General features: G+C 46.2%; 1 pseudogene; it reads left to right on the top strand.

Moving 5' to 3' along the window:
• Positions 1-21,005: 21,005 nt before the first annotated feature.
• On the top strand, positions 21,006-21,614 carry LOC101145845 (large ribosomal subunit protein eL29-like; annotated as a pseudogene).
• The last annotated feature ends 2,365 nt before the right edge of the window (positions 21,615-23,979 follow it).

The following is a 23,979-nucleotide window of genomic DNA, read 5'->3' as shown; positions in this document are numbered from 1 at the left end:
CCCACCTTGGCCTCTGAAAGTGCTGGGATTACAGGCGTGAACCACTATGCCTGGCCCATTATTATTATCATTATTTTATTTTATTTTTTTGAAAAGGGGTATTGGGGGAACCTGCCCCCAATATTTCAACATAGGTTCTTTCTATTTTCCCTAAGTGTTGGCTGGCCTGAGAGATAAAGAGGAAGAGTACAAAGAGAGGAATTTTACAGCTGGGCCTCTGGGGGTGACATCACTTATCAGTAGGTCTCTGATGCTCACCTGAGCCGCAAAACCAACAAGTTTGTATTAGGGATTTCAAAAGGGGAGAGGGTGTACGAACAGGGAGTAGGTCACAAAGATCACATGCTTCAAAGGGCAAAAACAGAACAAAGATCACATGCTTCTGAGGAAACAGGGCAAGGACAAAAGCAAAGATGACAAGGCAAAGGGCAAAATTAGAATTACTGATGAGGGACTATGTTCAGCTGTGCACGTATTGTCTTGATAAACATCTTAAACAACAGAAAACAGGGTTTCAGAGCAGAGAACCAGTCTGACCTCAAATTCACCAGGGTGGGGTTTTTTCCCTACCCTAATAAGCCTGAGAGTACTGCAGGGGACCAGGGCATATTTCAGTCCATAGGACAGACACTCCCAGAGTGGCCATTTATAGACCTCCTCCCAGGAATGCAATTCTTTTCCCAGAGTATTAATTATCAATATTCCTTGCTGGGAAAAGAATTTAGCAATAGCTCTCCTACTTGCACGTCCGTTTATAGGCTCTCTGCAAGAAGAAAAATATGGCTCTTTTTGCCCGACCCCGCAGGCAGGCAGACCTTATGGTTGTCTTCCCTTGTTCCCTAAAAATTGCTGTTATTCTGTTCTTTTTCAAGGTGCACTGATTTCGTATTGTTCAAACATACATGTTTTACCATCAATTTGTACAGTTAGATACAATTATCACAGTGGTCCCGAGGTGACGTACATCCTCAGCTTATGAAGATAACAGATTAAGAGATTAAAATAAGACAGGCGTAAGAAATTATAAGAGTATTATTTGGGAAGTGATAAATGTCCACATTAAAATGAAATCTTCACAATTTATGTTCAGAGATTGAAGTAAAGACAGGCATAAGAAATTATAAAACTCTTAATTTTGGGAACTGACATATGTCAATATTAAAATGAAATCTTCACAATTTATGTTCCTCTGCCATGGCTCCAGTCGGTCCCTCTGTTTGGGGTCCCTGACTTCCCACAACAAAGGGATTTTACTCTGTCATCCAAGCTGGAATGCAGTGGCTCAATCATAGCTCATTGCAGGCTCAAACAATCCTCCTGCCTCAGCCTCCCAAGCAGCTGGGACTACAGGCACATGCCACCACAACTGGCTAAATTTTAAATTTTATGTAGAAATAGGATCTCCCTATGCCCAAACTGGTCTCAAACTCCTGGACTCAAGAGAGCCTCCCATCTCAGCTTCCCAAAGTGTAGGATTACAGGCATGAGCCACCACACCCAGCATGTGTGGGGTTTAGCATAACGCTTAGCACACAATCCTGCAATACATTTTGCTCTGATTACTATTAAACAATTGCATAGTGAGTTAGTAACTCAGGGCTTCCTGACTCCCAGTCCAGTGCTCTTTCCAGTTCCCCATGGTTCCTGCATCTACTGGAGTATAATCAGGGGAGGTGTGGGGGTGGTATGTGTGTGATCACATGTCCGCTGTCCCTGGGGACAAGTGCCTTGTGTCCCCGAGCCCATATCTCAGTGCCTCTCGCCATGCCTCTTCTCTGTCTTTGAAGCCTTCCCCGTTCTCCCCCATTGACCAGAGTCCAGAGACTCACCCCTAAATGAAACACGCAATGAAATGCCTGATAACATCCTTTTACCTCCCATTGCAATTTCCTCTGGGCCAGATGGGGTGAGGCTGAGCCTGGGAAGGAGCCAACAGGAAATTCCCGGGGAGCAGCAAGGGATGGATGTCCAAGGGCAGTCAGTGATACCATCTCCAGCATCGAGTCTCTGAGCCAGGAAGAGACAAGTCTCGCAGGAGAGGTTTTGCTGTTTGTTTTCCTCGGGCTTGACTTCTAACGAGAGAATTTAATTAAGAGCTCGATTGCCTCGCCTGGGGAATAGGAATCCGAGGGGATGGCAGAGCTGAGGCCGGTGGCCGAGGGGAAGGGAGGGAGGGGCCTCTTTGGACTCAGATTGAACTGTGATGGGCTTAAGCTGCCCCAGAGAAGTTCGGCTCACAGGGTCTTTTGGTCTAATCCCAAAACAAGATTCTTCTCCTACAGGAACTTGTAAGTATTAGATTCTGTGGTGCAAATTAAAAGACATTTAAACCAGTCAAGGAAACAGGCAAAGTTTGATATTCCCAATTGTTCCCACTCACACTGTTAAAGAAAAAATTATTCTTATTAATAATAAGGCAATGGTGGGCTGGGCATGGTGGCTCACACCTGTAATCCCAGCACTTTGGGAGGCCGAGGCAGGCGGATCACTTGAGGTCACGAGTTTGAGACCAGCCTGGCCAACATGGTGAAACTCTCTCACCTGGGCCTCCCAAAGTGCTGAGATTGCAGGCATGCACCACACCACACCAGGTTCCCCCGGACCTAGAAGGAGGCCTGCACACATTAGACCCACAGTAAGTATTATTTCCTGAATGAATAAAATAATATAAAGCAGGCTTATTAGTTTCCTCACAGGACTGTGTGAGGTTTCCAGTTTGTTCACAACCCAACTCCTCCCTCCCCTGCTCATCTGCGAAATGAGCATAGTAAAAGTATTTACCTGTGTTGGCAGGCGCATGTGAAACCATGCCGATCAAGTGTTTAGCATGGGGCCAGGTGCATAGTAGGTGCCCCAGAAAAATCAGGGGGTTGAATAGACAGTAAAGGTTTACTCCACACTTGTGTGTGATATGGAGAAAACTCCAGAACTCAGGTATAGGATGCAGGAAGACAAGGGTCTGCAGTGGGGGAGTCCAGGCAGGAGGCTGTCGCGAGAGGTGTGGGTCCTGACTCCAGGCAGTGGTGTGGGGAAAAAGATGAGGAGACAAAGATTAGGACTATTTCTGAGAAGTTCACTAGTTTTTTGTTTGTTTGTTTGTTTTGTTTTGTTTTTTGAGACAGAGTCTTGCTCTGTCACCCCGGCTGGAGTGGGTGATCCCGGCTCACTGCAACCTCCGTCTCCTGGATTCAAGCGATTCTCCTGCCTCAGCCTCCCAGATTCAAGCGATTCTCCTGCCTCAGCCTCCCAAGTCGCTGGGACTACAGGTGTGCATTACAATGCCCAGCTAATTTTTGTATTTTTAGTAGAGACCGGGTTTCACCATGTTGTCCAGGCTGGTCTCAAACTACTGACCTCAAGTGATCCTCCCACCTCGGCCTCCCAAAGTGCTGGGGTTACAGGCATGAGCTACCATGCCTGGCTGAAGTCCACTAAGTTCTAACAGGACTGATCCCAGACTTAGGGAGAGACACAGAGAGCATCCTCAGATAACCCCCCCCACCTTCCAGTCTTGTAAGTCACCCCCCATGTATTGGGCTAACAGAGTATTCCAGGACAACACTCCTCTGAACATTTCAATCAATAAGAGAAGGCGCTGAGGTCACTCAGGGAAACAGAGGAAGCTAGGAAGTTGCAAGCACTGCTTCCCTCTCTGCTATGTTCTTCCGCACCAGGCACAGCACTTAAGTAATTCCTTAATTAATCTATATAACAGCCTTTGGGGAGGGGATTATCATGCCCCATGCCCATTTTATGGATGAACAATCTGAGGCTCAGAGGACTGAAAAAGCTCTCCCCAGGTTATCTCGGGGAGCTGCAAAAAAACAACAACAACAACAACAAGAGCCACCTGTTAACAGGGGATTACTGGATACCAGGTGCTGTCTTCAGAAGTACTTTGCATATGAAGTCTCCCAGTCCACCGTGAGGTCTGTGTACTTTGTTATCCCCATTTTACAGGTGAGGAAATAGCACAAGAAGGGTGGACACTTGCCCAAGGTCTCACGGCAAATAAGTGACATTGCCAGGATTCCAGTGTAGGGGGCTGGCTCTGGGGCCCACATCGCTTGGTCTGAGTCTGTTTCTCCAGCTATGAAATAGGAATCGTAGCCTGGGTTCAGTGGCTCATGCCTGTAATTTCAGCACTTTGGGAGGCCAAGGCAGGTGGATCGCTTGAGCCCAGGAGTTTGAGACCAGCCTGGGCAACAGGGTGAAACCCCATCTCTACAAAAAAAATCAAAATTATCCAGGTGTGGTGGTGTGCACCTGTAGTCCTAGCTATTTGGGATGCTGAGGTGGGAAGATTGTTTGAGCCCAGGAGGTCGAGGCTGCAGTGAGCCATGATCACACCACTGTACTCCAGCCTGGGCGACAGAGTGAGACCTTGTCTCAAAAAAAAGCAATAATAACATCTACCTTTATAAGATTGAGGTTAAAGGAGCTTAGGGAGAGTAGCCAGCAGTGTGCCTGGCGCCACTGACAGCTCTGAAAAGTTACTTCCCTGCCTTTCTCTTCGTTATACCCCTGAAGTGCACAAGGGCCTTGTTCTTGAAGGGTTTTCCTGCTGAGTGCATGCGTGTTACATTCTCGTTATAGAGAGGAATCTGGTAATCTGGTAAGGAGTGGGTTCTTTCTCTATGTTGAGAAAGCATGGAGTTGTTGAGTTGAGCAGAGAGAAAAAGGGCTGATGTGGTAAACCCACACACATACCAGTCTCATCACCTTGCAGTCTCATCATACCACTCCCACAGGGATCCAGCTAAGCTGAAAAGCAGGACTGAATTCTAAAAAGTGGCTTGGAAAAAAATAATAATAATACATGAATGCCGCTTCTAAATTTAACCTTCAGATATTGTGGAAAGAGCAACTCTCATCTCTCCAAAGACAAGAGAGTTTGACAGTCTCTGAAATTCAAGGGAACTTTCTGGAATGGATAATTAACAGACACATTTGAGATTCCTGAGCATCCTTTCAAAATCTCAGGTATTCTTTTCAAAACATAAAGAACCTCCAAATTCCATGTAGAAATAAACATTCAGGCCAGGCGCAGTGGCTCACACCTGTAATACCACCAGTTTGGGAGGCAGAGCGGGGAGGATTGCCTGAGGCCAGGGGTTCAAGACCAGCTTGGACAACATGGGGAGACCTCATCTCTACAAAAAATAAAAAATTAGCTGGGTGTGGTGGCATGCACCTATATAGTTTTAACTACTCAGGAGGCAGAAACAGGAGGATTGCCTGAGCCCAGGAGTTAGAGGCTGCAGTGAGCTATGCAGTGAGCTGCAGTTCAAGACCAGCCTGTGTGACAGAGTGAGACCCTATCTCTTAAAAAAAAAAAAAAAAAAATTCAAAAGATAATTTTGGTCCAGACCCGGTGGCTCATGCCTGTAATCCCAGCACTTTGAGGCCAAGGCAAGTGGATCACCTGAGGTCAGAAGTTTGAGACCAGCCTGGCCAACATGGCAAAATCCTGTCTCTACTAAAAATACAAAAATTAGCCGGGTGTGGTGGCGCACTCCTGTAGTCCCAGCTACCCGAGAGGCTGAGACAGGAGAATCGCTTGAACCCAGGAGGCAGAGGTTGAAGTGAGGTAAGATCAAGCCACTGCACTCCAGCCTGGGCAACAGAGTGATACTCCTCAAAAACAAACAAACAAATAAGATAATTTTGAATTAGAGTTGATTTTCACCCATCAGACTGGAGAATTTAAGAAAGATTGATAATATTGAGTATTGGCTAGGGTGTGAGGAAATGCCCCAGGATTAACTACTGGGAGAAATGCATATTCAGGCAGTCTTTTTTTGGAGAACAATTTGGCAGCATCTATCAAAATTGTAAGTAAGCATGCCTTTTGATAATTTTATTGCTAAATACCATCTTACAAAAATACCCTCCTAAATACACACAGTTGAATGTTTATCATAGTGAAAAAAATGAAAATGCCCTAAATGCCTTTGAATTGCCTTTGGTTAAATAGATGATACTGTATCTACATTATGAACAACCATAAAGAAATTAAAAATAACTCAGTAGATTTCTATATATCGATATGATAATTTTCTGTGCTAAGTATGGTAAGTTTCTAGCGTTTAGCTAGAAAAGTAATCCTGAAAAGAATCATAGCAAATTGCTAACAGTGGCCAGCTGCAGGGAGAAGGGGATGGGGCCGGTGCAAGGAATCTTCCCTTTTATTCTCCTATGTACAGCGTTGTTGGCATTTTTTTTCAGTCATGTAATTTGTATGATTTAAATAAAAGAAACATATTTGAGGGACTGAGGCAGGAGGATCACCTGAGCCCAGGAGTTTGAGACCAGCCTGGGTAACTTGGGGAGACTCTGTCTCTACAAAAAAAAATTTTTTTTTTTGAGATGGAGTTTCACTCTTGTTGCCCAGACTGGAGTGCAATGGCACCATCTTGGCTCACTGCAACCTCCGCCTCCCAAGTTCAAGCAATTCTCCTGTCTCAGCCTCTCGAGTAGCTGTGATTACATTTGCTCGCCACCACGTCCAACTAATTTTTGTATTTTTAGTAGAGAACGGGGTTTCACCACGTTGACCAGGCAGGTCTTGAACTTCTGACCTCAGATGATCACCCGCCTCAGCCTCCCAAAGTGTTGGGATTACAGGTGTGAACCACTGTGCCCGGCCCAAAAAATTTTTTTAAATTAGCCAGGTGCAATGGCGTACACCTTTAGTCCCAGCTATTTGGGAGGCCGAGGTGAGAGGATGGGTTGGATCCAGGAGTTGGAGGTTACAGTAAGGTATGATTGCACCACTGCCCTCCAACCTGGGTGACAGAGCAAGACCCTGTCTCTAAAAAAATAAATAAAGAAACAAAGGAGAAAACAGTAATCCTGAAGCTTGTGAGCAAGCTGCTTTATATCAGCAAGGTTCATGCTTTACCTTATGTAAGAAAAGTTACTAAAGTTATTTCTGGCTCTACTATTCTACATTACTTCTTCCTTTTTAAAAAGCATCTTCTTTTCTTTGTTTCTTTTTCTTTTTGAGGCAGGGTCATGCTCTGTCACCTAGGCTGGAGTGCAGTGGCACTATCTCAGCTCACTGCGGCCTGGACCTCCCAGACTCAGGTGGACCTCCCAGACTCAGGTGGTCCTCCCAGACTCAGGTGGTCCTCCCACTTCAGCCTCCCAAGTAGCTGGGACTGTAGGCACATGCCACCACATCAGCATTTTCAGTGAAGCAAAAAAAAAAAATATTTTTTTTTTTTTTTTGAGAGAGAGTCTCACTCAGTCACCCAGGCTGGAGTGCAGCGTCCCGATCTCCACTCACTGCAACCTCTGCCTCCGGGGTTTGAGCAATTCTGGTGCCCCAGCCTCCCGAGTAGCTGGGACCACAGGCCTGTGCCACCATGCCCAGCTAATTTTTATATTTTTAGTAGAGATGAGATTTTACCATGTTGGCCAAGCTGGTCTCGAACTCTTGGCCTCAAGTAATCCACATGCCTTGGACTCCCAAAGTGTTGGAATATACAGGCATGAGCCACCCCACCTGGCCCAAAAAATGCTTTTAAACTAAAGGTTTTCCAGCCTGGCTTGAGTCAGGATCACCTGTGAAGCTTGTTCAGCATCTCTGAGGATTCTGAATCTATAGGGCTGATCTCAAAACTATTGCTGAGTTGTTTTATTTTCATGTATTATTATTTTTGTTTCAATAAATGTGATAACTGAGGCTCAAAATGGGGGAGACCTTCTCAAAACCACAAAGTAAGTCATCCCTTGAGTTAGTGGCTTCTCCCCTCCTGCCCCAGGACCTAGTCAAAAAAAAAAAAAAGCTTCTCCCTTTTTACCCCTCAGCCTCCTCCAGATTGGACCAGCTGTGAGCATCACAGAATTAAACTTCAAATATTCTAAAGTAGCTCCGAAAACATTTCCTCCCGTGTGCAGGAAGAGCATCCTTTGAGAAAGATGCTAAATTGCCTTAATTATATTTCTTTCGAAGGCAAGACGTGCCCATCTGCTTTCGTGGTAGGGGGTGTGGATGCATACTGAGCACAAATATAAATCAACCCCAATACAAACACAATTATCAGGTCTATGCCTGCCTCATAATCTTGAAAAAGAAGGAGCACGGTGCCCATGGAGTGGGTGGCAGGTCAGCTCCAGGGCTCTTCTTGAACCTGGGTTCTCATTGGAGCATGCTGGGGCCGCGGCGGACACCGACTTTTAACAATGGGGCCTGGGGAGTGGAGAGCACAGTGCTATACTGGGGAGAGGCTGCAGGAGTGGGGGCCCCAGCTAGGACAGTGCTGGCCCCATGCAACAGCAAGGCTGTAAAAGTCACAGCAGGCTGGGCGCGGTGGCTCACGCCTGTAATCCCAGCACTTTGGGAGGCCGAGGCGGGCGGATCACGAGGTCAGGAGACCGAGACCATCCTGGCTAACACGGTGAAAGCCCATCTCTACTAAAAACACAAAAAATTAGCCCGGCGTGGTGGCGGGCGCCTGCAGTCCCAGCTACTCGGGAGGCTGAGACAGGAGAATGGCGTGAACCCCAGGGGGCTGAGCCTGCAGTGAGCCGAGATGGTGCCACTGCACTCCAGCCTGGGCGACAGAGCGAGACTCCGTCTCAAAAAAAAAAAAAAAAAAAAAAAAAAAAAAAAAAAAAAGTCACAGCAGCACTGGAACCCAACGGAACCCACTGGAACTCTCCAATGAAAGTTTTGGGTTTTCATAGAGGAAAGAGTATACGTGCTAAATCAGACAGCTCTAGATTCAGACCCTGGCCCTGGCAAGCTATGTGACTTTGGGTAAGATATGTTACCTTCTCTGGGATTTCCTCTTCCGTAAGATGGGGATAGTCATACCTACTTCATTCAGGGGCGGAGAGGTGATATGTGTACAGCTCTTGAGGCCAGGCATAATCAAATGCTTAACATTTGGCTCTTGTTATTGTTATTTTAAAATTATTATTATCTTTTTTGAAACAAAGTCTCACTCTGTCACCCAGGCTGGAGTGCAGTGGCACGATCTCGGCTCACTGCAACATCCGCCTCCCAGGTTCAAGTGATTCTCCTGCCTCAGCCTCCCGAGTAGCTGGGATTACAGGCACCTACCACCGCACCCTTTTTGTATTTTTAATAGAGACAGGGTTTCACCATGTTGGCCAGGCTGGTCTTGAACTCCTGACCTCAGGTGATCCACCTGCCTCGGCCTCCCAAAGTGCTGGGATTACAGGCGTGAGCCACCGTACCTGTCCTGGCTCTTATTTTCTGTTTGTATTCACCCATCCATTCCTGAAAAGCCTAGAGTTGACCCTGCATGGTCTTTCTGTCTCCTTTCTTGCTTCTTAGGCAGGAAGAATGCAGAGAAGAGATGAGGCAATTTGTACAAAGGACAGAAACTGTATCCATGTCCCAGAAGGAAATCTACACAACCTTGAGTAAGTGCCTTCACTTTCTTGGGACTCAGTTTCCCCATTTATAACACAAGGTCTAGAGGACATTTCAGCTCTGGTGGACCTGGTGGGCCTTTTGGTTTTGTTTTAAGAGACAGGTCTCTTTCTGTCACCCAGGCTGGAGTGCAGTGGCACGATCACGGCTCACTCGAACTCCTGGACTCAAGAGATCCTCTTGCCTTAGCCTCCTAAGTAGCTGGGATTGCAGGCGTGAGCCACCGTGCCTGGCTCATCTGGTGTTTTATGCATAATGACAGCACCAAGTTTGTCCTGCTGGGTTGCCTCCAGAGCTCATGTTGAGGGGGTGACAGGGGGACGGCAGATCAGGGAGGAGAGACCCCCTAAACACTTGCTTATCACTTAGGAGAGGGTGACTGGGACCATTCAGGGATGGGCTGAGGATGAGAGTGATTCTCTAGCAAAGAAAAAGACTTGGTGTGTGCTAGGCAGTGTCCAGGAACTGATGGGACCATCGATGATGATGGCAGCTTCTATTTTTTGAAACCCACTCGGTGCCAGGCTATGTAGGGCATTTTACATATTTAAGATCTTCATCCTTGTAACACTGCTAGAAAGAAATGACCCCTTTTAAAAGATGAGGAAACAGATTTAGAGAGGTTAAGTCCCTCAGCTAAAATGGCAGAAATGGGATTTGAACCCAGGAAGATCTGGCATCAAATTCCTGTGGTTTCCAAGGCACCGCTAGTTGGGAATTGCCAGAGATGGAGGAAGAGAAGTCAGCACGTACACATTTCTTCCCATATGTTAAGCAGGCAGACACTATGCATATTTCATCTAAACATTGTAGCAATCTTATGAGATAGGTATTGATGTTCCCATTTTTGTAGATGGGCAGGCTGAGGTTCACTGAGGCTAAGAATTAGAATCGTGGAATAACAGCAGGGCTAGTTAGGGATTCCTAACCTGCTTTTATGCTGTGGACCCCTTTGGCAATCCGGTAAAACCTATGGACCCCTCCCCAGAACATGCTTTTAGTTTTTTATTTTATTTATTATTATTATTATTATTTTCAGACAGGGTCTTGCTCTGTCACCCAGGCTGGAGTGCAGTGGCAGCACCTTGGCTCACTGCAACCTCTGCCACCCGGGCTCAAGTGATCCTCTCACCTCAGTCTCCTGAGTAGCTGGGATCACAAGCTGTGCCACCATGCCCGACTAACTTTGTATTTTTAGTAGAGATGGGGTCTCACCATGTTATTCAGGCTGGTCTCGAACTCCTGAGCACAAGTAATCTGCCTGCCGTGGCCTCCCAAAGTGCTAGGATTATAGGCATGTGCCGCCGCGCCTGGACTATTTATTTTTATTTTTTGAGACAGGTTATTGCTCTGTCACCCTGGCTGTAGTGTCGTGTCATGAACATAGCTCACTGCAGCCTCAACCTCCCAGGCTCAAGGGATTCTCCTGCCTCAGCCTCCTAAGTAGCTGGGACTACAGGCATGTACCACCGCACCTAGCTAGTTTTTGTGTTTTTTTGTAGAGACGGAGTTTCCCCATGTTGGCCAGGCTGGTCTCAAACTCCTAAGGTCAAGGGATCCTCCTGCCTCTGCCTCCAAAAGTGCTGGGATTACAGGTGTGAGCCACCATGCCAGCCTTTATTTTATTTTTAAAATTTCAACTTTTATTTTAGATTCGAGGGGTACAATGTGTTGGTTTGTTACATGTGTATATTGGGTGATGCTGAGATTTAGGATATGAGTGATCCCATCACCCAGGTACTGAGCATAGTACCCAATAGGCAGTTTTTCAACCCTTGCCCCCTCCTTTCCTCCCTGCTCTAGGAGTCCCCAGTCTCTATTGTTCCCATCTTTATGTCCATGTTTACCCAGTGCTTAGCTGCCATTTATAAGTGAGAACATTTCACATTTGGTTTTCTGCTTCTGTGTTAATCACTTGGGATAATGGCCTCCAGCTGCATCCATGTTGCTATAAAAGTAATGATTTTGTTCTTTTTTTTTTTTTTTTAGATAGAGTCTCCCTCTGTCACCCAGGCTGAAGTGCAGTGGCACGATCTTGGCTCACTGCAACCTCTGCCTCCTGGGTTCAAGCAATTCTCCTCCCTCAGCCTCCTCAAGTAGCTGGGACTACAGGAGCATGTCACCACCCCAGATAATTTTTTTTGTATTTTTAGTAGAGACGAGGTTTCACCATGTTGGCCAGGCTGGTCTTGAACTCTTGACCTCAGGTAATCCACCTGCCTCGTCCTCCCAAGGCGTTGGGATTACAGGCGTGAGCCACCATGCCCCGCCATGTTTTCTTTATCCAATCCATTGAAGGGCATCTAGGTTGATTCCATGTCTTTGCTATTATAAATAGTACTGTGATGAACACACAAGTGCATGTGTCTCTTTGGTAGAATAATTTATTATCCTGTGGGTACATACCCAGTAATGGGATTGCTATGTTGAATGGAACACCTCCCAGGTTCAAGCAATTCTCCTGTCTCAGCCTCCTGAGTAGCTGGGACTATAGGTGTGCACCACCATGCCTGGCTAATTTTTGTATTTTTTTGTAGAGATGGAGTTTCACCATGTTGGCTAGGCTGGTCTGGAACTCCGGACCTCAAGTAATCCACCCACCTTGGCCTCCCAAAGTGCTGGGATTACAGGCATGAGACACCATGCCCAGCGGTAGTGTTATTTTTAAGAACATGTTTTAAAATGCATAAAATAAAATACATAGAATTGCTAAGGAAACCAATTATAAGGAAATACAGTTGTCAAAATATATATATTTTTAAACCCTGACAAATCCATGACATAATAATAAAAGTGCTGCTTTATTAACACATTACATAACAAGATCTAACGGCTGGTCTAATAACCACTCTAATTTCAAAGTAGTGATGAGCATAAACTATATTTTCTGTGATAACCATAAAGTGATACAAAAATATCTGTGATTTTTCATGGGTATGAAAGCCACAGAAATTACTAATAATAAGTGGTTTATAACCTCCATTCATAATTGAAGTGATGCTAACTTTCAAATACATAATGATGAGAACACAGATGTAATTTTTCCCTATCCAGGCTCCACCGGAATTCTCTCCATGGAGCTATTGTGGGGGTTCGTGGGCCCAGCTTAACACCTCTTCCTAGACTGTAACTGTGGTCACTAGATTGAACTATTTTATTTATTTATTTAAATTATTATTATTTTTATTTTATTTTATTTTATTTATTTATTTTTTCTTAGACGAAGTCTCGCTCTTGTCCCCCCAGGCTGGAGTGTGATGGCACAATCTCGGCTCACTGCAACCTCCGCCTCCCGGGTTCAAGCAATTCTCCTGCCTTGGTCCCCCCAAGTAGCTGGGATTACGGGTGCCTGCCACCATGCCTGGCTAATTTTTCTATTTTTAGCAGAGATGGGGTTTCACCATGTTGGCCAGGCTGGTCTAGAACTCCTGACCTCAGGTGATCCACCCGCTTCGGCCTCCCAAAGTGCTGGGATTACAGGCATGAGCCACCGAGCCCGGGCTATTATTATTATTATTATTTTAGTTTTTGAGACTGGGTTTTGCTCTGTTGCCCAGGCTGGAGTGCAGTGGCGCAATCTCAGCTCGCTGCAACCTCTGCCTCCTGAGTTCAAGCAAGCAATCCTCTCACCTCAGCCTCTGGAGTAGCTGGGACTACAGGCGCGTGCCACCATGCCCAGCTAATTTTTTTTTTTTTTTTTTTTTTTGAGAGACAGCCTCACGCTGTCACCCAGGCTGGAGTGCAGTGGCACGATCTCAGCTCACTACAACCTTTGCCTCCCAGGTTCAAGGGATTCTCGTGCCTCAGCCTCCCAAGTGGCTGGGATTACAGGTGCCCGCCACCCTGCCCGGCTAATTTTTGTATTTTTAGCAGAGACGGGGTTTCGCCATGTTGATCAGGCTGGTCTCGAACTCCTGACCTCAGGTGATCCACCCACTTCAGCCTCCCAAAGTGCTGGGATTACAAGCGTGAGCCACTGCGCCAGGCCTATTTTTGTATTTTTAGTAGAGACAGGGTTTCACCACGTGGGCCAGGCTGGTCTAGAACTCCTGGGCTCAGGCAATCTGCCCACCTCAGCTTCTCAAAGTGCTGGGATTACAGGTGTGAGCCACTGCACCTGGCCTGAACTATTTTAGAAATGAGACGTTGTTGTGCTTTGGTAACCTCCCGATGGCTTGTTTCATTGAAGACTGAATGACCAAATGTGTGATGCTCTCCAGCTCCACTGTACACACCTGGGGAAGGAAGCCTTGTGCTTGGATGACCCATACTAGGGGACAGGACCAGCAAGAGACTGTGATACCGATACAGGGAGGGTCTGCCCGGGCAGACCAATTCTTTCTGGTTCTTAGTGGCTTCCTTGGGGATCTTGAGTACGTGACAATGTGCTGCCCAAAGTTTTCTTTCTTTTAATAGGCAAGGTCTCATTCTGTCACCCAGGCTGCAATGCAGTAGCACGATCATAGCTCACTGCAGCCTTAAACTCCTGGGCTCAACCCTACCCTCCTGAGGAGCTAGTACTACAGGTGTGCACCACTACACCTGGCTAATTATTTAATTTTAATTTTAATTTTTTTTGAGATGGAGTCTTTTTCTATCACCCAGTCTGGAGTGCAGTGGCACTGGCACAATCTCGGCTCACTGCAACCTCTGCCTCCTGGGTTCAAGTGATTCTCCTGCCTCAGCCTCCCAAGGAGCTGGAATTACAGGCATGTGCCATCATGCCCAGCTAAATTTCGTATTTTTAGTAGAGACGGAGTTTTGCCATGTTGGCCAGGCTGATCTCGAACTCTTGACCTTAAGTGATCCACTCACCTCTGCCTCCCAAAGTGCTGGGATTACAGGATTTTTTTTTTTTTAAGAGATAGGTCTCTCTATATTGCCCCAAATGATCTCATATTGCTGGCCTCAAATGATCCTCCTGTCTCAGCCTCCCAGTGTGTTAGAATTACAGGCGTGAGCCACTGTTCCTAGCCCCAAGTTTTTTCACACTCTCTTAGATCAACTTTTTTCATATTAACTTAGACTTCTTATCTTAGACCTGGCTCTGTTTCCAACAGATAAGTTTTCTTCTCTCCTAAATGAAGGCCTTCATTAGATTAAGACCTACCATGTGCCAAGAAGCATAGCAGCAACTGGGAATGCATTTATTCATTCAATCTGCGTTTTTTTGAGTGTATTGTTAGTCAAGACTCTTTTGCACTAAGATTCCAAAAAAGTGGGAGGGGAAGAGAATACTTATTGGCTCACATAACTGAAAATGTCTAGGAATAGCACCAACTCAAATATAGCTGGATTCATTCTCTATTTTTTCTACCTGAACCACAAGGCCTGAGTGGGAGAAGAAGAGGGAGAGAGGGACTCCCTACAGGAAAATCAAGTTGCTGACCCCATGAGAAAAGGGAATGGATGCTGAGAAAGGGAAGCAGATGCCCTCTGATCTAGTTACCTCCTATGCAGCCCATTGGTGACAGAAAGACGTCACCCTAAATAGCACAAGATGGCAGAACACACGACAACTAAAAATAAGCAGAAGAAACCAATGAGCAGGCTGGGCATGGTGGCTCACTCCCGTAATCCCAGCAGTTTGGTAGGCCAAGGTGGGAGGATTGCTTGAGCCCAGGAGTTCAAGGCTACAGTGAGCTATGATTGTGCCACTGCACTCCAGCCTGGGTGACAGAGCAAGACCCTGTCTCAGAAAAAGATAAAAGAAAAATTAAAAAAAAAAAGAAAGAAAGAAAAAAGAAAAGAAAACACCAAAAAAGAAAACAAACAGAAGCTGATTGCAGGGCCACAGAAGGGTTGCACTCAGGGACAGAACAAACAGGGGCCATGGGAGGTGGGCCTGCCAGTAAACAAGAGGGTGTGGTGACTCCCAGTTTCCAAGAGAGGATGTGATTGGCTTGTTTGAATGATTCCCTGGGCTGGCAGGAAGGTGAAACCGGGTATGTTGAGGACCAGGTGGATGAAGCTCTTCTGGCTGATGGGGGAACTAGCAGGGTGGGAACTGGCCTTTGGGGCCCCATGAGGCTCAAAGATGCCAGGGCAGCAAATGAATGTCAGACCTTACAACACATCACCTAAAGGGCCTACTGTGTGCCTGGTGTGCTCTTAAACAAGGGGGTTGCTGAGCTGGGTGGTGCCACACACATCTGGTGCTCCTAACTTTGAACTGGAGTCCTTGGCTCCAATAGGTCTGTTCTGAATCCAACTCTTTAAGACTGTCTCTGCTGCCTGCCCTCAGCTTGACTACTTCCCATGGAATCCTGACCCACTTTCAGATATTTGGGAACTTAGAAATCACTTCCTCATATGGAGTTGTCTTTGTTTTGCCCTAAATTTGATTTAAAAAAAAAACAACCCTAACTATTGAATGACCCATAAAGCCTAAAATATTTACTATCTGGCCTTTTTCAGAATAGTGTACTAGTTCCTGGTCTAGAACAATGAATCTCACTGAGAAGGATGACACCCCACGCCGTGGGGCTTAGGCTCAAACCCAGACCTGGCTGTGGGGTCTTGGCCAGTTTACTTTGCCTCTCTGAGCCTCAGTTTCCTCATCTGTAAAATGGTGATGAAAACTATCTACCACAGGATTTGTTTCTGGGATGATGAACATGTTCTGGGTTTGAATAATGGTGATGATTGCACAACTTTGTGAATATACTAAAAAAAATCACTGAATGGTACACTTTATTTTTTATTTCTTTTTCTTTGAGACAGAGTCTCACTCTGTCACCCAGGCTGGAGTGCCATGGCACGATCCCAGCTCACTGCAACCTCCACCTCTAAAACGTTCAAGCAATTCTCCTGCCTTAGCCTCCCAAATAGCTGAGATTACAGGCATGCACCACCACACCCAGCTAATTTTGTATTTTTAGCAGAGACAGGGTTTCTCCATGTTGGTCAGGCTGGTCTCGAACTCCTGACCTCAGGTGATCTGCCCGCCTCGGCCTCCCAAAGTGCTAGGATTACAGGCATGAGCCACCGCACCCGGCCTGAATGGTACACTTTAAAAGGATAAGCTTACGATCTGTGAATTGTATTTCAATTTAAAAAATGATCCTGGACAACACACTGAGACCCCTCTGTCTCAAAAAAAAAAAAAAAAAAAAATTAGTGGGGCATGGTGGAGTATGCCTGTAGTCCCAGTCACTCAGGAGGTTGAGGTGGGAGGCTGACTTGAGCTCAGGAATTCAAGGTTACAATGAGCTATGATTGTGCCACTGCACTCCAGCCTGGACAACAGAGCCAGATGCTGTCTCTAAATAAATAAATAAAAAGGTACAAAAAACCAAATCAAAACAAAACAAAAAAACCCTACCTCCAAAGTCTGCTGTAAGGATGAAGTGAGATAATGTGTGTGAAGAGTTTAGCACAGCACCTGGTACAGGGTAGGTGTTTTCATCATCACCATCATCATCATCGTCTGGAGGCAGGAGAGTCAATTTGAAACAAAGGAATGTAAACAAGCTTGATGTTATCAACTGATTGTTATTTTCTATTTTCCACTTTACCTAGAATAGTAAAGCATATGGCTAGCAAGCAAAATCAACATTCATAGAAATCACACTATTAAAAATGTGTATTTTTACAGATAAAAATAAATTTATTTTTCTTAAAATATTATGCTTGACAGATTTGACTATGCAAAAAATAAATTTTTCTTTATGGCAACGACACTGTTAACAAAGCCAAAATAATAGATTAGGGACAAATTTTTCCACATAAAACAAAGGGTTCGCCGGGCGCAATGGCTCACGCCTGTAATCCCAGCACTCTGGGAGGCTGAGGCGGGCGGATCACGAGGTCAGGAGATCAAGACCATCCTGGCCAACACGGTGAAACCCCGTCTCTACTAAAAATACAAAAAAAAAATTAGCCGGGCGTGGCGGCGGGCACTTGTAGTCCCAGCTACTCGGGAGGCTGAGGCAGGAGAATGGCGTGAACCCGGGAGGCGGAGCTTGCAGTGAGCGAAGATCGCGCCACTGCACTCCAGCCTGGGGGACAGAGCGAGACTCCGTCTCAAAAAACAAACAAACAAACAAACAAAAAACCCCACAAAAATTAGCTGGGCATGGTGGCACATGCCTGTAATCCCAACTACTTGGGAGGCTGAGGCACGAGAATCGCTTGAACCCCGGGGGGGCAGAGGGTGCAGTAAGCTGAGATCATGCCACTGCACTCTAGCCTGGGAGACAGAGGGAGATTCCGTCTCAAAAAAAAAAAAAAAAAAAAAAAGTTCATAGGAAGAAGACAAAGAACCCACTAGAAAAATGGGCAAATGGCCGGGTGCGGTGACTCACGGATCACGAGGTCAGGAGATTGAGACCACGGTGAAACCCCGTTTCTACTAAAAATACAAAAAAAAAAAAAAAAAAAAAAAAATTAGCTGGGCGCGGTGGAGGGCGCCTGTAGTCCCAGTTGCTCGGGAGGCTGAGGCAGGAAAATGGCCTGAACCCGGAAGGCGGAGCTTTCAGTGAGCCGAGATCACACCACTGCACCGCAGCCTGGGCGACATATCGAGACTCCATGTCAAAAAAAAGAAAAAGAAAAAGAAAAAGAAAAATGGACAAAGGACACAGAGAATTCATAGCAGTTGACTGCAAGTGGCCAAAACACTTAGGAGATCGTGCTCACCCTCACAGGGAGGTCAGGGAATACACATTTACAACCAGAAGATACTATTTTTCTCTTACAATATTGACAACAATTTAAACAATTAGTAATATATGGGGAAGTGTTAATGAGCCACAAATCGCTACCCTTTTTTTTTTTAGAGACGGGGCCTCCCTATGTTGCCCAGCATAAAGTACAGTGGCTACTCACAGGCACCATCATAGTGTACTGCAGCCTCAAACCCCTGGGCTCCCACCTCAGCCTCTTGAGTAGCTGGGACTACGGGCATGCACTACACACCCAGCTAATATTTTTTAAAAATTGCTCTTTTTTAAAAACTGAAATACAATTCAGATCATAAACTTATGCTTTAAAGCTTGCTACAACCTTTGAGAAAATCATCTGACATTATTTATTAAAATTTAAAACGTGCATACGTAATAACCAAATTATTAAAAATTAAAATGCATACTTTTTGACACAGCAATTCCACTTCTAGGAAATAAAACTATGAGTGCTTTTATTAAAGATATGTGTGCAAGGAGATTCACTGAAGCACTCATAACCGCAACAAGCAAAAAAACTGGACCCAAGCTACAAGGCCACCAGTGAGAGAAAGCTGCATGAATGAGTCTACATATCTCACATAGGATGTTACTAGCTACTAAAAAGAATGAAATATTGCATATGAATATGAATGACCGCTAGGACATGGTATTATAGTGAAAAAAGCAAGGTGCAGGCTGGGTGCAGTGGCTCATGCCTGTAATCCCAGCAATTTGGGTGTGCAAAGTGGTCGAATCCTTTGAGCCTAGGGGTTTGAGACCAGCCTGGGCAACACAGCGAAATCCCATCTCTCCAAAAAACTTACAAAAAGTAGCTTAGTGTGATGGCACACGCCTGTGGTCCCAACTACTTGGGAGGCTGAGGCGGGAGAACTGCTTGAACCCAGGAAGTCGAGGCTGCAGTGAGTCATGATTGTGTCACTGCACTCTAAGTCTGGGCCTAGAGTGCAGTGGCACAATCATGAGTCTTTAAGAGCCTGTCCCGAAAAAAAAAAAAAAAAAGCAAGGCGCAGAACAGTATTATATGTACAAGATATACAGTATATCCTGTTATGTAAAACGGGGGATGGGGGGCAATGCATATACATAATTGCTTATCCATGCTTAATGCAGCCCTGGAAGGATGCACAAGAAAGGTAACACTGGAAGCTTTTGGGGAGATAACCGGGTACCTGGGGTAGGGGTGAGAGGGAGGCTCATTTTTGAATATTCTTGTGTACCTCTGGAGTTTTTAATCATGTGAATTACTTAATATAATCGTAGATTAATTAATAGATCTAAATATATTGGAAAGCTGTCTGCTATGTATTGTTAAATGAAAAAAGTATATTCCAGAACAGTATAGAATGATTCTTTTTGTAGAAAAAGGAAAGAAAGCAAAAGAAAGGAACAAACATCCTAACACTATACACACATACACGCACATATCTTTGTTTAGGCATTAAAAAAAAAAGAAGAATGGGCAGGTGCAGTGGCCCACAACTGTAACCCCAGCACTTTGGGAGGCCAAGGTGGGAGGATGCTTGAGGCCTGGAGTTCAAGACAAGCCTGGGCAACATAGCGAGATCTCATCTCTGCAAAAAACTTCAAAAATTAGCCAGGAATGGTGGCTCAAGGCTGTAGTCCCAGCTACTCAATAGTCTGAGGCAGGGGGATCGCTTGAGCCCAGCAGTTCGGGGCTACAGTGAGTTATAATTGTGCCAATGCACTCCAGGCTAGGTGACAAATGCAAAACCCCATCTCAAACTAAACAACTGAACTAAACTAAACTAAAAACAACAGCAACAAAAAAAAAGAAAAATGTTCTTTACACATGACCATGCATAACTTCCATAATTTAAAAAAGAGTATTAAAAATAAATTGCCTTTGTTTTTATTTGTTGTCACAATGCTTAATAGTTTTGAGCTGATGACTCTGGTCTGGAAGATTTTCATGCAAATTCTCAGTATCTCAGACACAGCAGGAAGAGCTTCTCTTGTCACCCTGAGACCTACTCTGCAGGTTGGACGTTGCTTTCCCTGTCCTCAGAAATTTCAAGTTCTGTATTTTTAACCCAACAGCCTTGGCTCTCCAAGCACCTTCCTGCAGAGGTGAGAAAGATGCAGACTTCCCAGGATGTTAAAGAGATCAGAGGAGATGTTTTGGGAAACAGAATGAGAGAGACAGGAGCAGGGGGAGGCACGGGAGGCTCCTGGAACCCAGTGCCAGCCTCTGCCCTCAAGGAGCTGGGTAGAAGCCCTTCCAGCTCCCCACGACTGCCTGGGTGTCAGTTCTGTTCCGGCCCCTAAGAGTCGCATTTTTGTTATTTTGGCAGGGGTAGACAGTTATAGGGCTTCATTCCTCAGTGACATCCCTGTGATGCTTCATTCCCACATATCATGAAGGGCTGGGCTGAGTCTTACATGATTAGTCGCAGTGGGATCTCCAGCCAGCTTGGTTTCCACTAACCTGCTGGCTTTCTTCGATTGATTTACCGGTTATGTGCATCAGAGTCCCAGAGACCTGGTCTTCAACCCTATCTCTGCCACATACTATGTATGGGATTCCGGCCAGGTGACTTAACTTCTCTAAGCCTCAGTCTCCTCATCTGGAAATTGGGGTTGAGGGCGAATAAGCTCCTCTTCATGAAGATTTTGTGAGAGGTATGATGCTGCTAGTGAGCCTGGCACAGGGTGGATGCCACATCTGAAGCCACTGGCCTTAGGCTCCGTGGAGTCACAGCAAGTGGGAGGTGGCAGTGTGAGGTCACAGCAGTTCCTCTGTCCTGAATGAGCTGTAACCCTGGGAGTAACCTCATGATGTGAGCTGGATGGGCACTGCGTGCATGTGCATTTGTGTGGGAATGTGTGGGCCTGAGTATGAGGGAAAGCATGTCTAGAGTTGTCTCTTCCAGGTAATAATAACATAACTAGCTGGTTCAGTGAGAACTGCGGGCCAACTGTCTGCCATCTTGAAGCCCGAAAAGCAAGAATCAAGGGGCTGTCTCAGCCAAGGCTCTAAGGCCCAGTTTATCAACATAGCCTTTTAGGGGAGCCGCGGCTTAAGGTGCAGATATGGCCAAGTCCAAGAACCACACCACACACAACCAGTCCCGAAAATGGCAAAGAAATGGTATCAAGAAACCTCGATCACAAAGATACGAATCTCTTAAGGGGGTGGACCCCAAGTTCCTGAGGAACACGTGTTTGCCGAGAAGCACAACAAGAAGGTCCTAAAGAAGATGCAGGCCAACAGTGCCAAGGCCATGAGTGCACGTGCCGAGGCTATCGAGGCCCTCATAAACCCCAAGGAGGTTAAGCCCAAGATCCCAAAGGGTGTTAGCCGCAAGCTTGATCGACTTGCCTACATTGCCCACCCCAAGCTTGGGAAGCGTGCTCATGCCCGCATTGTCAAGGGGCTCAGGCTGTGCCGGCCAAAGGCCAAGGCCAAGGATCAAATGAAGGCCCAGGCTACAGCTGCAGCTTCAGTTCCAGTTCAGGCTCCCAGAGGTGCCCAGGCCCCTACAAAGGCTTCAGAGTAGAGATCTCTGTCTGCCAATGTGAGGACGGAAGGACTGGTGCAATCCCTCTGGGCTGCCGTCTGCATGGGGCTGGGGTCCTACTGTGCTATTTATACAAATAAACCTGAGGCAGGATAAAAAAAAAAAGATCGCCCTCTAAGTCCCTCGTGGGGCATAGTCAGCAACTCTCCCCCTTGTTCTTCTGCTCCTCACACCTCAAGTGAGACTGGACAAGCACTGTCATTAATTACTTCAGAGGTAACCGAAGCAGTGCTCGCCACCCCAACAGCTGAGGCTGCAAATGCCAAGTTGGTTTTATTTTTCAGGGAAATAGTTGCATCCACCAATCACAAGCCCATCCTGTTGAGTGCCCAGCGGTGGGTTGGGCTGGGTGAGGGGATGGTACTTAGTTCTGGCCCTGATGGGGCTTTTGGGGTGGCCTAGAGGGGTAGGGAGAAAGGTCACCTGAGAACAAGCTAGTCCCCTGCTCTGGGAGGCTGGCTCAGTGCGAGAGCTGGGCCTTTGAGAGTGGGAAGGACTGGGATAGGTGGGGATGAGAACCTGGGTTTGTGTCCAGGCTCCTCGCTTCTTAGCCGTGTGACCTTGAGCAAGGTCAAACACCTTGCCTCCATTTTCTCATTCTAGGCAATTGGTCAGGCATTTGGAAACATCATGCTGGGCATGGTGGCTCACACCTGTAATCCATGCACTTTGGGAGGCCGAGGCAGGCAGATCATTTGAGGCCAGGAGTTTGAGACCCTGGCCAACATGGTGAAACCCCGTCTCTACTAAAAATATACAAAAATTAGCCACGCATGGTGGTGGCACGCGCCTGTAGTCCCAGATACTCAGGAGGCTGAGGCAGGAGAATTGCTTGAACCCGGGAGCCGGAGATCACAGTGAGCTGAGATCACACCACTGCACTCCAGCCTGGGCGACAGAATGAGACTCCGTCTCAAAAACAAACAAACAAAAAAGCATTTGGGTGGGAAGGGGGTGAGGGATAAAAGACTACATATTGGGTGCAGTGTATACTGCTCAGGTGATGGGTGCACCAAAATCTCAGAAATCACCACTAAAGGACTTACTCATGCAACCAAATACCCAATAATCTATAGAAATAAACAATTAAAAAACAAAACAACCCATTGTACTGTGGAAGCAGTGGGAATAGCCAGAAGAGGAAACCGAGGTTCAGGCAAGCACAGTGACTGCCCGAAGCCACACAGTGAGTCACTTCCAAGCAGGACCCACAAGAGTCCCAGCCCAGGGTTGTAGCCTCTGTAACCTCTTTCCCACGGCCTCCTATGGTTCTCTCCTGTTCCCAGGCCCATCCCCATGGGCCACATGTGCTTGGTGACTGCTCTCTTCCTGTGATCCTGGAAACAGGCCTGGCACTGCCCAACTAATCTGGGTGCCCCATAACTGTCCTTCCCCTCCAGTGCATGAAGTTTGTTAAATGCTTCCTCTGAGTTCTCAGAGTAGGTCCAAATGGTGGCTCATCTGAAAAATGATGGGGTAAGATATGCTAAACTCCAACACTGGGGAATGGAAGGGATTTTCTTTTTGCCCAGGAACCCCCCCGAACCTTGGGGATTTCTGTCCTGAATTCAAGCTATTCCCACCACTTCCGTAGTATGATGCTTCCAAATTTCTGACCAAGAGCCTAAGAAGTTTCAAACAGCGGCTCACACAGCCGGATTGGCAGCACACAGCCTGGCAGCGAGGCCCTGAAACCTCACTGTCTGGATTTAAATCTCCAATCCACCACTAACTAGTTGTGTGACCTTGAGCAAGTTGCTTCACTAATCTGTGACTCCATTTCCCATATGAAAAATCGGCTGGTGGCCGGGCACGGTGGCTCACGCCTATAATCCCAGTACTTAGGGAGGCCAAGGTGGGTGGATCACCTGAGGTCAGGAGCTCGAGACCAGCCTGGCCAACATGGTGAAACCCCGTCTCTACTAAAAATACAAAAATTAGCTGGGTGTGGTGACAAGCACCTGTAATCCCAGCTACTTGGGAGGCTGAGGTAGGAGAATCGGTTGAACCTGGAAGGCGGAGATTGCAGTGAGCTGAGATAGCACCATTGCACTCCAGCCTGGATGACAAAGTGAGACTCTGTCAAAAAAATTAAACAAAGAAAAAAGAAAAATGGGCTGGCTTCTTTGGTTTCCTTGTTAAAAACAAAAAACAAAAAATTTTAAAAAAAGACAAATGGGGATAATAATAGTACCTATCTGATAAAGTTAGTGTGAGGTTTAAATGAGATAATACACGTAAGTGTTTCACCTGGTGCCAGGCCCATAATAAGGGCTCAATATCTGTCTCCCCACTTAGAGTGCAAGCTTGTTGAGGTCAAGGATCATGTCTGTTTCGGACCTTG

This window comes from Gorilla gorilla, chromosome 1 (genome assembly GCF_029281585.2).
Source record: "Gorilla gorilla gorilla isolate KB3781 chromosome 1, NHGRI_mGorGor1-v2.1_pri, whole genome shotgun sequence".
In the NCBI taxonomy this organism is placed as follows: domain Eukaryota; kingdom Metazoa; phylum Chordata; class Mammalia; order Primates; family Hominidae; genus Gorilla; species Gorilla gorilla.
This window is presented reverse-complemented; position numbering and strand designations above follow the sequence as displayed.